Source organism: Benincasa hispida, chromosome 3 (genome assembly GCF_027475165.1).
Source record: "Benincasa hispida cultivar pf3 chromosome 3, pf3_genome.v1.1, whole genome shotgun sequence".
Taxonomy (NCBI): domain Eukaryota; kingdom Viridiplantae; phylum Streptophyta; class Magnoliopsida; order Cucurbitales; family Cucurbitaceae; genus Benincasa; species Benincasa hispida.
In genome coordinates this window covers 75,440,368-75,458,963 of record NC_143480.1, presented here as the reverse complement: position 1 = coordinate 75,458,963, position 18,596 = coordinate 75,440,368, and the positions used below count along the sequence as shown (strand labels likewise).

General features: G+C 37.1%; 1 long non-coding RNA gene across 1 annotated transcript; it reads right to left on the bottom strand.

Annotated features, from left to right (window-relative positions):
- Positions 1 to 11,541: 11,541 nt before the first annotated feature.
- LOC150037532 (uncharacterized) lies at positions 11,542 to 15,990 on the bottom strand. Its single transcript, XR_016528133.1, has 4 exons — positions 15,451 to 15,990; positions 15,229 to 15,358; positions 15,031 to 15,140; positions 11,542 to 14,296 (listed from the first exon to the last, which is right to left on the bottom strand). It is a non-coding gene; the product is annotated as an uncharacterized LOC150037532 (long non-coding RNA).
- Between the last annotated feature and the right edge of the window lie 2,606 nt (positions 15,991 to 18,596).

Here is an 18,596-nt window from a genome sequence, read left to right as displayed (position 1 = left end):
AGGTGTGAAAGCTAGCCCTCTAGGTAAAATAAATGCTCTTTATGTTTAGTGTGTATGTGTTTAGGCACCCTTGTCCTAGTGTTGCCCTCTTTTTTGTAAGTTGGTATGTCCGAGGTTGATAATCGAACGAGAGTAGGGGAAAATGGGATGAGAACCTTATAAAACTTCTCCGGGTTGTGCAAGCTTAACTATCAAAACTCTAGGCTCACTCATGCATGAATAGATTAAGAACAATTCTTAACTTTGTGCTTCATTGATTGATCATAATTGAATTTTGTTCCTGATTACAAACTTTATTCTAATTGACTGTTGAGACTAGAATAACAACTTTGCAAATTAAGCTAGAATGCCTTCAATCGTTTTATATTCTATTTGATTGTGTATCTCTACCTTGCTCGGAACGAGCAAGAATTAAGTTAGTAGTGTCTGATACCTCTAAAAAAAAACTATTATTCCTAGCTTAATTCAGGCTCGTTATTGAATTTTGTGTTTATTTTCCTATTTTTGTGGGTATTGAGCAACTTTGAGGTAGAATTGGAAATTTGGAGCTGAACGAGGTTAATTTGAAGCAATTTAGAGGTGATTTGAGCATCCGAGCTTTCAAGGAGCAGAAATTACGAAAATGCCCCTGTTAGAGCATCACAACGCTCATGATTTGCCTTGGCCTGATGGTCGCCCAACGCTAAAGGATAGAATGGGTAGCATTGCAACGTTACAATGTTAAGATGGAGATTGCCCAGCGCGCGCGCAAGTGAGCGTCGACCTCAGCGTTGCGCTTCTGTCCTTGATGCTCGGATTCAGCAGCATCAATGTTGCAATGCTCCACATAGCATTTCGATGTTGTCATCTTTTCTCTAAATAGAATTCTTCCGTTTTAGGTCAAAGGGGATGTCAAACATTGATAAGGCATGCTTAATTTCGATGGAGGCCGAGGAGAGGCCTTATTTTCTTCCTTCCCCTCTTTATTTTCAGTATCATTAGGATAGTTAGTTTTATTTTGGATGATGAACGTATATTGGATTGTATCTCGTTGGTTTATCTATGAATTGATGAGATAATTCTTTTACTTAGTTCTTGGATCAAGCATTCATGTAAATTATTGAGTTTTCTGCCCAACTTTGTGTTGTAATTTGGAATTTTGTTTTCTTTAAATCTTGCTTGATTTCGATTTGCATTTGTGTGTTGGATTGATGCCCCTACCATGATTGCAATTCTATCGCTAGTTAATCTCAAGCTCGCACGTATCCTAGTAGTTCATCTATGCTTTGAGTTTACCCTGGTAGCATCGATTGAACATGCATGTTGAGGTTTACAATTTGACCTTGAATCTTTGCATTGCATGTTTAATTTAAATTTGAAGAATATTTGGTTATTGAATATGGCTCTTCTTAACAGTTAATCGACATGGTTGGATCCTAAATCTTAATGCATGTGTTTCTAGTTCTTTATGGCCGCTAAGTACCCAATTGAATTTAGGAGCATGTAGGTTAGTTAGGGCACAGTCTTTCCAACCTTAATTATTAATTAGGATGCTTGATTGGTTTTGAATTAATTGATTGTCGGCCTTTGTAGAGCTTAGTTAATTCACATCAACTAGGTGGCTATGCATGTAGAATTCGTTGACATGATTCATTGGTGGAAAATGATGATTTAAATTACATTGGATCGCCACTTGATTCGAGAGCTAGATAAACCAATTACCGTTTCGTCTATCTCTTGCAATTTATTTCTCTTGCATATTCCAATTTCAACTAAACACCAAAACCCCATTTTTACTGTTTTTCCACAATCAAATTAAATTCAAAAGAAATTAATTCTTCACTTCTCTGTGATTCGACCCTGCACTTACCACTATTGCTATGTTTTAGTGGTAAAATAGTAGTTCGGTTTTACAAATTTTATTTTGATCAAGTTTGAGCTTTATTATCGACATAAGTTTTGGGCCTGTCAATAGGATAAACTGAAGGAACTCTTATCAAAGAGTACCTAGTGGAAGCAAGATCATTCCAAAATCATTGTGACAGAAATACCACATTCACAAACAAACAAACAAGTTATGTATTTACAGAAAAATTACAACATGCTTTTCAAACTTAAATAACAAAGGAACGAGAGACATACTTCTTGAAGAACTTTTCTTCCCTTGAACTCTCGCTCTCGTCAGGAACGGAAATTCACGCAATCACTGTGATTGCCAAGTCTATCGTCCACCAAATCACGCTGTCGCTCACCACCGAATGGTCTTCTACATGAACAAGGCAGCAAGAAGGACACAACCACTTAGAAACCTCAGTATTCTCAGAGTGAGAATCAAAGAGGTGTGGGCTCTGTTTGATTTGGTAGAGAGGAGGAGGAAACAACGATCGTTTACAATGACCAAGCAAGCGAGAGAGAAGATATGTCTATCGCATAGACAGGTGCTTGATCGTTTAGTAAAACAGGGTTAATCGTTTAGACGATCGTTTAGTAAAATCGCTTGCGCACGTGATCGCATAGTAAAAGCTAGACGATCATTTAGGAATGTTGTGCGTGTACACGATCGTTTAGAACAACTTGAGCTATCGTGTATGCTCTCGTTAGCTAGACAATGGGCAGTGTACTAAACGTCAGGTGATTATTCGATCTCTTTTCAAAATGAAAACTATTTTCATTTTATCCTTCAGTTACGAAAACTGAATGTAACCTCCCACTATCTCGTGCGGTTATGGAAAAACCAACAATTATCTCATAATTGTTTAAATAAAAAAATAAATATAATCATATTATATTTATAACCTATAGCTTAATATCACATCATATGCAACATATAAATCATAGTCTTTTTCTTCTCCACTAGATATAAATCATATTTATATCCTTTTCCTCCAATTAATGTATCTCATACATCATGTCAACTATATCATATATAATCAACCAGTTTAATCATATCATATATAATTAAACTCCTTCTTGCCAATTTGAACACTTCAAACTGACCCAAAAACTGATTCTCAACTTGAATCCATTGAGCTACCAAGGGGACCTTATGGACCTGTGGCTCGAAGCTCCAATGGTACGTGAATAGCTAACTAAACTCTTTAGCCACGAGATCCACCATCCGTTAACTGCCAGGTATTCCATTAAAGATCGACAGTTGCACTCTTCTCACCACAGATATATTTCTGTGTCCATCAGATATATAACCAATCAATAGTACGATAACCCTTCACAGATGCTCATAAGTACAGCTGGGCCAATTTACCGTTTTGCCCCTGTAGTTACACCTAACTCTTTAAGTACCACTGATCCCTTTAATGAACAATACAACATAGTCCTACTATGTGTGGACACCTCTCGGGCCATGAGAAGGTGTGTGGCACTACATCGTTCAAGCCCTGGAATCAACCCTTAAGGGAGCAATCTATTTACTTACCCCTGCTTCGGGGAAGGAGTGAATTCCATCTTGTGTAGCTGAGTTCCCAACTCGCTTAAAACATGATCCACCTATATACTACAGACCATTTTGGTTATCACTTAAGACATGATCCACTTATATGTCTTCTCATACATGCTTAAGTAAGGATCTTAGTTTATTGGTTTGTGGTAAAGCAATTAAAACATCCAATGTTTCATAGACAATAGTGAAGAAAATATCATATATTATTACATCACAAGTGTTTGTTCAATACAATGTTTATAAACTACAGGACACAAGAGAGTTTAGGGCATCAACCCCAACATAAACATCATACTTAGATGTGTTATAAAGGGAGAAACAAGGGATGAATGATTGTTAGCTTCTTAGATTCCCAAACTTCTCAAAATTCCTCTTGCTTTGCATATGAGCATCTCCTCAACTATCACCGACACTACCACAAGAATAACCTTGTTATTTTCTATGAGTCCAAGAGTATAATGAGTGGTCTCCAACCCTTGGAAGAGGAAGAGGTAGAAAGGTTGTAGAAAAAGTGTGGAGAGCAATTAATTTGCTGGCTAGGGTTTGATTTTCACAAAATCAATTCTTGCCAAATGAATGTTTGCCCTAAATGGGCTAATAGGATGAATTTATATGGAGAAGAATTTTACCCCTTCTCCAAGTATTTTCCTTTTTACCCTTGATACCAATTAATTACATAACCCTTTATTTAATTAATTGGCACATTAATTAAATAACCATATATTAAATCTAATTTAATATAGTTAATTGACCAATATATATATAAACATCAATTGTTTATATTTTTCCAACTCTCTATCATTTCTTAATCAATTAATTAACCATTAATTAAACAATTAAGTAACTATATTAAATCATATTTAATATAGAGTTAATTAACATATAAATATCACATATTTATATGTATACATCTCTTTATGAATCCAATTAATATAAATCTAAAATATATCTCTTACAGAATTGAATTATATATCACATCTATAATTATTTATATACTAATCATATCAAATATACGATTTCCTCAATTGATTTGAATAACTCAAATCATTCCTCAGTAATATCCTTTGGTGAGCTAACAAGGGGACTTGATAGACCTACAGAGCATAAGTTCCAATGATATGAGATTAATTGGCTAAACTCATTAACCAAATTAATCAGTATTTGTTAACTGTGAGTACACTTCACTAAAGACCCACAGTTGTACTCTTTTCACTACAGATATATTTCTGTGTCCATGAATATAGACCAATAACAGCAAGTTAGTCCTTCACGAGTGTTCGTAACACCAACTGGACCAAATTACCATTTTACCCATGGGTTACCTTTGTATCCTTAAGTACCAGTGTGTCTCTAATGAACAACCTATTTATGGTCCATCTATTAAACAGAAACCCTCTCAGACCAACGAGAGAATAGGGCTCTTTGTTCAAGTCCTAGAGACACCACTTAAGGGAACATTCATCTACTTACACTAAAGTTGGGAAGGAGTGAATTCCATCTTGTATTATTATGTTCCCAGTTCCCCATTCGGTCTTCTCCCCAAAATGGTAGGTTTATTAAGTCAATAAACTGGCCACTCTCTCTTACCCATACAAATCAAAAGACAATCCTTCGTGAACAGGAGTTCATAATACATTTAAGATTAAAACTAAGTTGTCTAGGTCATCTTATTGAAATATAAACCTTACTAATCAATAGTGTTACATTTAGTGGTTACTATTTCGCGTCAGCCTTTGCATTTGTCTCTCACTGTCGATTCTCTCACAAAGCTCCGTTCACCTTCATAGCTTCAAATTTGTTTGAGGATTCTTCATTTTTTTTCACTCTCCATTGAAGGTGTCAGACCGATTGAGTGCCAAAAAATCATTTTCTGCACCAGCCGGTGAGAATGCCCCTTTAAGCTTCGATTCTGGTCAAAAGAGATAACATGCGTGAAAAGGAAATAAAATGCAATGGATTTATGAAGCGGTAATGGATTCATTTGGTTCTCGGATCAAATAGCCACTCATTGTAAATTAAATCATTGTTTTCAGCCAAAATATCATATATTCGAATTATGCTTGCATAGTTACCCAATCGATGCAAATTAACTAATCTTTATAAACCCAAAAATCAATTAATCCAAATCGATCAAGTGTCCTAACTCGTAGTTGAGGCTAGAAAGCCGTGCCCTAACTAACTTACTGTTCGAAATCAGACATGAGGATTTCCATGAGCAGCGGAATGATCGTTCCAAATTTCATTCGAAATTGAACATAAACAATTACAGTCAAGAAACGGAAACTAACCGGTCATACACAATACGAAATTACAGCATACTTTACGATCAGATCAAGGGATAGAATATCATACCTTTGAAGACTCATCTTTAACCTCCTTTGATCATGAACGCTCGTTCAATCTCCAAGACTGCAACACACGAACGCTTGAACACAATGACTGATACACTGCACGATCATAGCGACCAACACACGAACATTGCGAACTCAACGAATGGCCTCCAAAAACCTCGACCTCAGTCGAGTTGAGTACGACAACACCACAATGGTTACCTTAGTATTCTCACTCTAAGAATCCAAAAGTGTGGGCTCCGTGTGAACTTGGTTAGAGGAAGAGACCGAAGGAATAAAAATCGTATACACGATTGAGCAAGTGGGAGATGACAAAAGTCTATCGTATAGACGAATGCCCAATTGTTTAACAAATGCTCTACGATCGTATAGCAAATGCTTTGCGATCGTTTAACTAATGGCCAACTGAGTGAACTATCGTGTAGTGTCACTCCATAATCGTTTAGTCTCTCTTCAAATATCATCTAGTGAATCCTATTCACTTGACAGCGATTCCGTGAGTCTATCCGAGAATGGAAAATCTCAAATCTTACAAATTAAGGAAAATATTTTTCCTTTTATCTCACGGTTATTATGAAACAACAAATAACCTCTCACGCAATTGGTTATTTGAGAAAAAGATATAATTATCCAATAATTAATATTATTATAAATATATATGATAACCAACTTACCATATGATATTTATAACCTATAGTTTTAATATTTCATCTCATGAAACAAATAAACCATAGTTTTTTTCTATTTCCTGGTACTTAATGTAAATCTTGAAGGAAATCGGATTCTAAGATTTCCATGAACAGCGGAACAAGACTAATTCCAAATTACAATCATGAATAAGCAATACATTTACAGTTAACTTCAAACAAGCGGTTATACAAATAAAATGCAGAAATTACAGCATGAACAACAAATGCACAAAACAGACAAACTCAACGCATAATGACAGCAGCGTCTCTCCACTCCATTACGCACGAATGCTCAAACAACAGCAGCCTCAAACGCTCGATCTACACGACCGCAACACCGCACAAACCTGCACCAACACTTTGCGCTTGTCCTTAATGATCTCCTCGGTCACAAACTCCTTCGCAACACGAACAGCTTCCACAACACCACGAACGGCCTCCAGAAAACCTCGACGGTGTCGAGTTGAGTCTGACACCACCAACAAGGCGACCTTGATATTCTCGGTGTGAGAATCCAGAGGGTGGGCCCTGTTCGGACTTCGTATAAGGCAGACGAAGGAGGAAACAACGATCACATACACGACTGAGCAAGTGGGAGATGGCGGAGACCTATCGTATAGGTTGATGTCCAATCGTTTAAATAAAGCTAAGCGATCGTCTAGCAAAAGCTATGCGATCATTTAGCTCATCGTTGATCTCGGTCTATCGCCTACAGACTCTACACGATCGTTTACCTTGGGCCAACGATCATCTAGCAAAACTATGCGCTCGTTTAGTAAATACTGCACGATCATTTAGCTCGCACCTGCACAATCATTTAACTTGCCAAGCTGTCGTTTAGTTAATCCGAATTTACTTGACGACTTCGTGAGTTTCTTTTGCGCAAAGAGAAAACTCAAAAACTTTTTCAATCTTTTGTAAAAGCTTCTTTTCGAAATAGGAAACCACTCTCCTTTTAAACTCATGGTTACCATGATCAAATAACCACCCACTACTTTGGTTATTTAAAAGAAAAAGAATTAATTATCCAATAATTAATATTATTATAAACATAAATGATAACCAACTTATTATACTATATTTATAACCTATAGTTTTAATATTTAATCTCATGAAACATATAAATCATAGTTCTTTTTCTATTCCATGGTACTTAATGTAAATCTTAATTACATCAATCCTCCACTAGATGTATCTCATACATCAAACCGATTATATCATATATAATCAAAATGTCACACCCCCTCCCAGATTACCCTTTTAATCTAGATAAGGATATGACCGTGGTAGTTACTAACCCTACTGCCAGCACCCACCACCAAAGCCTTCTAATCTAAATACCAACCTATTTAATACATTAGTGGTATACGCATACAGCCATGACATAACATCTATGGAAAAAAAATATTCACAAATGGCCCAAGCATTCCTAACAAAGCCCTAGTCCCTCTCAAAACATGTGTACATAAACAAGCCATCAACCTAAGTTCTTCTGAACAAGTCGGGCTTTTAGTGGCAAACAGCAGTAGAATCAACCTTGAGGAATCTGATCGCTACCTGAAAAAGGAAAACATTTGAAAACGTGAGCTAGAAGCCCAATGAGTGACTTAATAAAAACGTAAATCTCATACTTAAACTGAAAGCTTGAAAACGTAATACTGTAACTAAAGTATACCAAGCAAACGTATACATAGAACCTTTAAAACCATTGTATTTGAAACTTGAATCTTAGTTGAGAATGAACATTCATTGCTCTAATTCCCAATGCGAATCCATGGCCAGATGAGACCTCTACTTCGTCCTGTTCATACTAAACTATGGCTAGGGGAGATCCCTACATCGATCTCTTTAAGTATACCGATGGGCATCTCAAGCAACTTCCTTTACACATAAACATTGATCAACATTTAACCACCATTAAACATCATTATTCCTTAGTTGAGAACGAGCATACATCGTTCTAGTTCCCAACATCTATTACCGGCCAAGAGACCCATACTTCGGCCTCCGTTTGCTGGTATATAGCCTAGGAGACCCATACTTCGACCTCCCTTTGCTAGTATATGGCCTAGGAGACCCATACTTCGGCCTCTCATTCAGAACTACCTACGTGCACATGGAATTTTCTATGTATCGTCAACACCTTAGGTACATTTATTCAGATACCTTCCTTACCTTCAGTATCTGGCTCACTTAAGCTATCAAGTTCTCGAAGAGCATTAAAAGAATAGCTCCAAAATATAGTATAGAAAACTCTTTAGGATACTTTCTCTACCTTCAGTGTAACGCCATAGGCTCAGGATTCGGACCAGGATTTGGAATCCGGATTCGGCCCTTGATGGCCCCGGCATCCCTTGCGTCCCTTGCGACCTAGCTACGTCATCCTCACTTGCCTTGAATGCTTCTAGAAGGGAAAGTTGTCCCCACAAATCCACACGGGTCGTTACATTCAGTATCCCTTTTCATTATGTTTAGGAATACCAATGCATGTACTTTGACAACATTAAGTATTCAAAACATAATACATCAAGCTTCATTCAACCTTAGCTTAACTCTAACGCATGCTTCACACTTTGTAAAATAAGTTGGCTTAAATCATGTTGAAATAGCTCGTAAAAACCATTAGCATGCGTTAGACACGGATAACATACTTGAAACACTCATACATTAGTAAACATCATGAAAATGGAGTTACTAAAACATGTTGAAAGTATTTGGACTAGATAACATACTTAAATCATGTCAATTTCTATTGTAAACATGCCTTACTTAGCATGAGAAATAGCTTCAAACATAGGTTGCTTGGCACTTCATATAAACACTTAGCATGAGAAATAACTTCAAAGAAATCATGGTTTCTAAATCATTAAAACATTAAATCATCACATAGTCACTCACAGCTAGTTGACCTCTTAACGGGTTATACGTCTCCTCTAGCTCTTCTTGGCCTGAAAGGATATAATTCCCAGTTAAACTACTTAGAATTCTTAGCAAAATACCCCAAATAGTTCATTTACTAATGGAACTTTCATCATCAAAGACAGCTTTACTAGCGAGATACTCATCATGAGTGAATTATTCCTCATGAGGGAGATCCTCATGATGAGCGAGATCAAGCTTTTTCCTAGCAAATTTTCATCCTAGCGATACTCACCTTACCAGCGAGATTCAACCCAATTTCTAGCGAGATTTCCTTCTTGAGCGAGATCCTCAGCACAAAATTAGCAAAATTTCCTTCATAAGTGAGATCCTCAGCACAAAATTAGCGAAATTTCCTTCATAAGTGAGATCCTCATTCTCCATATCTCGCTATAACTCTCCACGGTGAGCTGTTTACTTGTTCTTCCCAAGCAGCTGTCTGCTTATGTACAGATTCTCTGTTACAACTTCAAACATTTATAACTCACAATCCAGACCTCTTTTAAAGAAACTTCCTTCTAAAAACATGTTTATAATTGAGTTAACTTTCTTACCTCAAAATTTCAGCCAATAATTCCTTATGATTTGGCCTAGACCTTCCAATATCTACCTTGAGCCCTGACTAATCCATGATTCTGCCTCTTCTACAATATCCTCACTTTTTGTTCTTTTTCTCCTATAATCTTTCTCCGACAAGAAAACCTCAAAAACTAGATTCTCTCAGCTTTCAAATGACACTGATTTCACTAAATTTGCTCATGTAGATTGCCGAAACCAAACTTTTGAATTTTCTTTTTCTTTTAATCTTCTTGCCGACTCCCACATTCAAGGATTAACCGCCACGTCACCCCATATTTAATGCCTCCATCCAAACCAATAAGTGGGCTTTCCTATTTAATATGCTTTTCTTTTTCTTTCTCAACAACTCCTATAAATAACATGGTTTTTTCACTTATTAGAATTTTAATATTTCATTTCTTTGGCTACACATACTTGTCTAGGAAATTTAGAATTCGGGGTTTATACTTAGCTACACAAGAGCTTATTTCTTCTTGCTTCCATCCTCTATCTCTCCTAAAACATGGCTTCATTTAACTCATTAGAAGACATCACATTACATACTCTTACTTAAAGTAATTAGGGTTCGGGTTTTACACAAAATACCTATTGTCAATTTGAACATTTCAAATCAATACCAAGAACTGATCCTCAACTAAATCCATTGGACTACCAAGGGGACCTCATGAACATATAGCACGAAGCTTCAACGATACGTGAATAACTGACTAAACTCTTTAGTCACGGGATCTACCATCCGTTAACTGCCAGGCACTTCACTAAAAACTGACAGCTGAACTATCCTTATCACAGATATATTATGTGTCCATCTTAACCAATCAGCAGTGCGACAACCCTTCACAGATCGCTCGTAAGTATAGCTGGGCCAATAACCATTATGCCCCTGTAGTTACATCTGTCTCCTTAAGTACCACTAATCCCTTTAATGAACATAAGTCATAGTCCTACTATGACTGAGTCTTCTCTTCCAAAGAAAAGTTGTGGCCACTATGTTCAAGCCCCGGAATCAGTCCTTAAGGGAGCAATCTCTCTACTTATCCCTGCTTCAGGAAATGAGTGAATTCCATATTGTGGATTGAGTTTCAGCCTCCCATATCAGAAAAGTCCCCAAAAAGGTAGGCATGTTGAGTTGGCAATCTGGCCACTCTCACCCATACTAATCAAAGGACCGCCCTCAAAGGCATGAGTTCTGAAAATACTCAGGATTAAGGTCGTGTCACCTATGGTCGTGTAGGTGAGATGTAAGTTTCTAATATCAACGGCGTTATATACTGAGTCTAGTCATCTCGTGGTCCAGGTCCTATACAAACTCTTTGTATAGGACACCCCCGCTCCACGTCTCCACGTGAATGGTTAGGATCTATCATCTGTAGTAATTTATAACACTTGAAAACTCTACAAAGCAGACCTTATCCGTAGTGTCACCAAGATCAGGTATCCCACCTTAATCCTTATACTACAGACCTATTTAAGTTATCACTTAAGGCATGATCCACTTGTATATTACATATACATGCTTAAGTTCGCATAAGATAACCAAAGAGCTTTGTTTTTCGATATAAGTAAATGCCAGAAGTAAATAACATTTATTTATTCATTGAACAATGTGTATCTTTACAAAACAACAAGACACCGGGAGAATTAGGACTCCAATCTCAACAATCTCCCACTTGTCCTAATGACTCGGGAGACTAATGTACAATATAATATAAAAATGTACAATATACAATAAACTAGGGCATACCCCAGTATCATCTCCCAGTTACCCTAGACTAGATGCCACATGTCCCGCAGACCCAGACTCTCAAGGTGACCCTCAAACACTTTAGCCGTGAGGGCCTTTGTAAAGGGATCAGCAACATTGTATCCCGTAAGGATCAGATCCTTAGCTCCATACACAAGCATAGACCCTCATTCTCCGAAGATTCTTGAGGATCTTCTTGACCACCGTCCAATGATCAAATCCTGGATTGAATTGATAACGACTGACAATCCCTACTGCATAAAATTAGACAGAAAACTCATTAAGATACAAAAAACATTCGATCCAAGAACTAAACAAAAGATTACCTCATCGATTCATAGAAAAACCGATGGGATATGTTCCAATACATGTTCATAATCTAAAAATAAAATAAAAACTAACCTAAAGATACTGAAAATTAAAGGAAAAAGAAGAAGAATGAAGTTTAACTTCGGCCTTCATCGATTTGGCCTCCAAAATTCGGCATATTTGACCTAAGGCTGAGGAGAGATATTTATAGGAATCCATCGCAGTGTTACAATGCTTGGAATGGTATTGCCATGCTCACTCGCACACACACTCCACTCCATGTCCATCAAAGATAATAACTTTGCAACGCTAATGGCCAGCGTTGCAACTCTGGGCATTTTGTCCACAAGCATTAGGTTAGAGCGTTCAGATGCGTTGGGACGCTGGTATTGATTCAACCCCTGAGCATCGCGATGCTTGGAGTAGAGTTGCAACGCTGCGTCCACTGTCAGAAACTCGCTACTCGATCTCCGATTAATCGATAGCATTTTCTTGATTACTCGATGGCATTTTGGTCTATTCAACTCTTTTGAAGCCCAGATGTTCAAATTAACTCCAAATTACTTCAAATTGACCTTGTTCTTCACCAAATGATTAATTCTACCTCTTGGTTGGTTGATACCTACAAAATAGGAAAATAAACACATAAAATCCACTAACGAGCCCGAATTAAGCTAGGAATATTAGCTCGTTTTGAGAGCTAACAGCGCCCAATTCTGCCTAATGTACATGACATGGTGGCCAAAAGTGAAGCGGCAAGAAGGGATCAGAAGGATGCCTTTGGGGGCACTATCGAAAGCATTGAGCGGATGAAGGAGTTGTGGACTAACAAGTAAGGGAGACTGCCCAAAATGGAGAAAGGAATGGAAGGAAGTAGTGGGGAGGTATGTTCACCGGAAGGATTTATCCCTGCTACGAGTGCATGCCACTGAAGAGCCTACGAACCGCAAGCCTGTTTCCACATATTCTAATGATGGGCCTGTTAAGAGACTGGTAGAAGAATCCAAGAAGAAAAAGACTGTAAAGAACGAAGATAAGTTGGTTGCAAGGTCTTTGAAGAAGAGGATCATAGAAAAAAAAATGGAGAAAGGTCTGTCACATCTCTAAGCCTAACCTATAAGGCTTGGAAGAAGAAGAAGAGGATGAATAAAAGAAGATTGTGCTATTGAAGAGGAAGTCAAGGAAATTAGCAAACTCTACGGTAGTTGGGCATGGTGAGAACAATCTTTAGGTCATCATCACCACATCCTTTATGGAGTGGTTAAAAGCCTAGTGGGCTGTAAGGTGAAGCAAGAGCTTCACCAGTTGAAGGAAAATGCTCAACTTCTCATCACCGTAAGCACTTTAGAAAAATAGATTTGCAATGAGGAGTTAGAATAAGGAGTCGTTGAGTTCAAAGCAGAATTCAAGGCAAATGAAGTAGAAGAGAATAGGTTTGAAGCTACTATTGCAGAGGTTGAGGAAGAGTTGCAATGAGAATATTGTGAGGATGCGCAGGCGGTGAAGAAAGAGCACATCAAGAAAAATATTGAGAAAATTAGCAAAGAAAAGAGAAGGGAGAAGTGTGAGCTGAAGAAGGAAAAGAATAAGAAAAATGAAAAGAACGAAAAGATTGAGAAAATGAGGAGAAGGAACGTAGAGAAATAGTTGGAGAAGGCAGAGCTTTTGAAAGCTCTGAGAAAAAGAAAAATCAGCTTATAATAACTTCTATAGAGTCACTAACCTAGCATTAGAACATAACTTATGCATTTAAGGTAAACAAATATGTTAGTGCACAATTATCATAAAAGATTTAATTGATAAGACATACCTGGCGATGACAAGGAATCCGTTCATGGACCATAGAGAAAATCTGGACTTACATAGTAAGACAGTCTGTAGAACCCAAAACATGGGCTCTAATACCAACTGTAACGACCCAACTCCCTACAACTTATACTAGGTCGTTACTACATGCATGCATACCTTTCAAATCAACATATTTTCATGATTTGGTAAAAACAAAACAACCAAATACTATGAAATCAATAACTTTATTAAAAGTAAATGACTAAAACTTATTTAATAGGGTACCCTTAAAACCATAAAACAAAACTAGAAAATTCTCATGAAAAGTTCAAAGCTCAAATACCAAAATCTCATGTTCAAACATCAAGACAAGAAATTTTAAAACATAAAATCCTAAAAACTTGAGCATAAGCATATGATTGGTCCCAGTGGTTTGATCACGGATTCCGTTTATCATTCGTCAACGTGCTCTTACCCTTACCTGAAAAATAAGCATGAGACATAATGAGTATAAAATACTCAGTAACCCCACTACCAGGATCAGGTTAAGCATCCATGTCCTCTAGATGCTACTCTCTGATGGGATGTGCATAACCCTCTACGGCTAATTAGTGAATAGTTGAACCCACTCCACCATAGATTAGGTGTACCCATAAACCTCTGGTGAATCCTAAAGGAAACACATTTCTCTGGTAAAATCTCGAAGGATATCACCACCTCTAATGAATCCCAAAAGAAACACAAACATCTGGTGAATCACGAAAGAATCACAAATCTCTGATGGAATCTCGAAGGAGATCACCACCTCCTGTGAATCTCAAAAGAAACGCAAACCTATGGTGAATCCCGAAGGAATCACAAACCTATGGTGAAATTCCAAAGGAGATCACCACTTCTGGTGAATCCTGAAGGAAATCACCACCTCCTAACTACGGGTAAGGGTAACTATCACTATCATAAACATAACATGCATCATAAAACATAGTCCCACAAACATGCAAATATATATCATCATACTCATTGTTTATTTTAGCCAATCATATAAACAGAGAATAATTTGGTTCATGCTAGCATACATATCATGTTTCAAAACATAATCAATATCAATTTGTTTATCCTCAAACATCTCAATGCTAACAAAACTCAGAATCTTCAAAATTAATTTTAATTTTTATCGCTGGGCACATAGGCTGTTCCAGTAGTAAGATTACTTACCTAAAAAATTTGGTCACATGTTTTAATCCAAGTATTAATCTTCTTAAAACTTTGAAAGACTTGAATCCACCCCATAGCATAAATTACAAATTTAATTTAGCAACCATGACCTAAAATAATGAATCCAAAAATTTAAATTAGTCATGAGGTCTAAATCCAATTAACCAAATTAGTCCAAATGTTTCCAATCTAACTCACCAAAAATTTACCAAGATCTAACAATCTTCCCCGAAATTGGTTTTCAATTTGATAGGATACCTCAACATCCTCCCAAACGAACCTTTACAACGATGGACAACCCACTCAACTTCAAGTTCTTGAAGTCAACCTTCAAAATTATGGGCAAATTAAATCTTGGCCCAAAACTTAACACCAATATCAATGAGCACTTCGAAACAACCACAATGTCGATAAACTTACCCCGAAAGACAGATCTAGCCGTAGAAACAATCAACGGCGGCTGGGCAATGCTCTCCGACGTGCACAAAGGCGTTAACCGATGGTTGGTATAGAGGACGACGTGGCTAGAGTAGAAGCTTCAACGTCGAGCAGGCTGGTGAACAGATCCAACGTGTACGAGCGAATGAGAGAACTACACTGTGGCAGATCTGTGATGTCGGCGTGAGGAGACGCAGCGGCTTCAGACGAATATGGTCGGCTGGCTCAACCGATGACTGGGCTCGGGCGGAACGCTGGAGAAAAACCACGAATGAACCGAGAGAGTGGCGCGAATGGTTGTGCAACACGCAGACAAGCTCTGGTCGATGGCGATGGACGGCGCTTGGTCGTCGGTGAAGTTAATGATAGCTACAGCTAGAGAAGGGGCGGCTGGGCTTGTTGGACACGTGCGGCATCTAAAGTCTGAATGAAGAAGAAGATTTGGAGGGGGGTAGGGGTCGCACATGCAAAACTAAGAGGGAGAAAGAGAGATTTTTTTTCTTTCCTTCTCACACACACATATATATAAACATATATATATATATATTTAATTTCCTTTCCTCTTCAAAATCCTAATATTTTTTTATTGAAAAACAAAATCCAAATCTTTTGGGAAAGTAATTTAAACCATTTATCTCAACTAATCGATTCAATTGGATTCCAAATATCTCTCCAAATTTTAATTTCAACTGGATTCCAAATATCTTCTCCAAATTTTAATTTCAACTTCTCCGAACTAAAATAAGATTGAGATAATGTGAAATAAATCCCAAATTTCCTTTAATGAAATCTAAATTTCAAAATTTCCTTCTAAACAAATAATAGAATTGAATTATCCTTTAACAATAATTCAATTTATCTTCCAAAATTCAAAATTTTCTCAAATCTTACAAAATATTGAATTTAAATTACCCACAAACTTGGGATGTTACATTATTCCCTCTTCAAAGAAATTTCGTCCTTAAAAGTTCATTCCCGAAAAAGCTCCAAGTACTCGCTTTCATCTCATCCTCTCGCTCCCATATAGCCTCCTCGAACTGGTGATTCTACCACAGAACTTTCACAAGTGTTATCTCACAATTGCGTAAGGTCTTCACCTCCCTAGCAAGAATTCTTACAAGCTTCTCTTCATAACTCAAGTTTTCATTCAACTGCAATGGTTCAAAGTCCACCACATGGGACGGATTTGCCACATACTTCCTCAACATCGAAACATGGAAAACAATGTGAACTGAAGAGAGAGATGGTGGCTGTTCAAAGCTAAGTAGGTGTCGTTAGTTCTACCTAACCCGAAACAAACAATATTTGTAAAGCTCAAACAACAACCTAACTAACTCGTAGTTAAAGTGGAAGTAAGAGGTCGATCCATAGGGAAATGTTATTTAATCTTTTCTTTAACCAAGATTAACTATGAAAGCTATAAAATAGGAGTTTTTTATTAAGACAAGAAACATGTTAAAAATCAAAAGATAAAGGATAGTTGTAACCAAGTTTAGAACAATCTTGCTTCTAATCCAAGTTAGATGTTTATTGCAATTCCTCATTGAATTCTACAAATTTAATTTGCAATCAGATTAAGCTCGCAACTACTTACTTAACTAGATTAAACTAGTCTCTACAAATGCGGACAACTAGTATAACCTAGTCAAGAAAGCGTCCTAATCAACGATTAAGGTAGGATAGCCCTAACCCTAATCTATCTACATGTTTCTACCTCTATTGGGTTCAATAGTGGCCATATAGAAGAGAAAACATGTGCATTAATTTCTAGGATTCAATTACGTCAATTAATTATTAAGATAGCTTACTCAATCAACCGGATTTTCTTCAGATCTAGTAATTAGTCCGTCCTAGGATAGCCATTCAACACACAATTACTATTGTCTCTTGGAGATCTTGGCTAGACATTCTATTGAACACATTAAAAGCAACGGATTCAATCATGAGAAAATGTGACAAAACCAAACATCTAGGCTAAACATGTTCAAGATATAGATCATTCAACGTGCTTCAAAAATTAAAAACCGATTCAAGAATGCTCAATTCATACCGCTAATGATAAAGAAAAGCAGAAAACTCAAAAGAATTTGCAAAAACTCTTGAAATAGAAACAAGATTGTATTATTTCACAAATCCATAGACAAATTCATGAAGAATTACAAGTTATTGATTACAATTCAAAAAGAAAACAAAATCTAACCTAAGTAGGAAACAAAATTACTATAGAGAATAATTGATACAGAGAGAAATTCCAGCATCCATCGAAGTTGGGAAGAAAACTATTTACACTTGCAGGGTAGTGTTGCGATGCTGGGATCAACGTTGCAATGCTAAATCATAGAAAAAGCCAAGAAGTATTGGGCTAACATTGCAATGTTGTGTTGACGCTTGGTTGCAAGAAGCACACGAAGGATGAAATGCTTCAAAATCTAGAGTGTTGCAACACTGTGGGGAGTGTTGCAACGTTGCCCCATTTTGCAGCAAAAGCAAGCGTTCTGTCTTCAAGCGTTGCTCTACGCCTCTCATAGGATTATGACACTGAAACTCGATGGCCTTACTCGATGACTCAATAGCATTTACTCGATGCTTGATGGTATTAACTCGATTATTCGATGCTTGATTATACTCGATTACTTGATGGTCGATGGTCTTTTTGGTAATAACTCGATGGTACTCGATGATACTTGATGGAAATTTAGTAATTTTCTAATTCTCTTCAATTTAGTTGATTTTCTTGGTCATTTTTTATCTTTTTGGCCTAATTTTCTCGGAATGACTGTTAAACACCTCGGGGACTGTTTTACCTACAAAATTAGCAATTAAAGCAAATACTCAACATCATTTTGGGGAAATTAACATGGAAAATATATATCCTTTAAAGACCCAACAATGGCAATATCAACCGATAAGCTACAAGGCCAATTCACTCTAAGATCTCAAAAGGCCCAATAAATCGTGGACTTAGCTTCCTTTTTCTTCCAAACCTCAAAATACCTCTCATAGGTGCCACTTTTCAAAACACTTTATCACCAGTTTCAAACTCTAGGTCTTTACGCCTAACGTCGGCATAACATTTATGTCTGCTCTAAGCTGTTGCATACGAACTCTAATCTTCTATATTGCCTCAT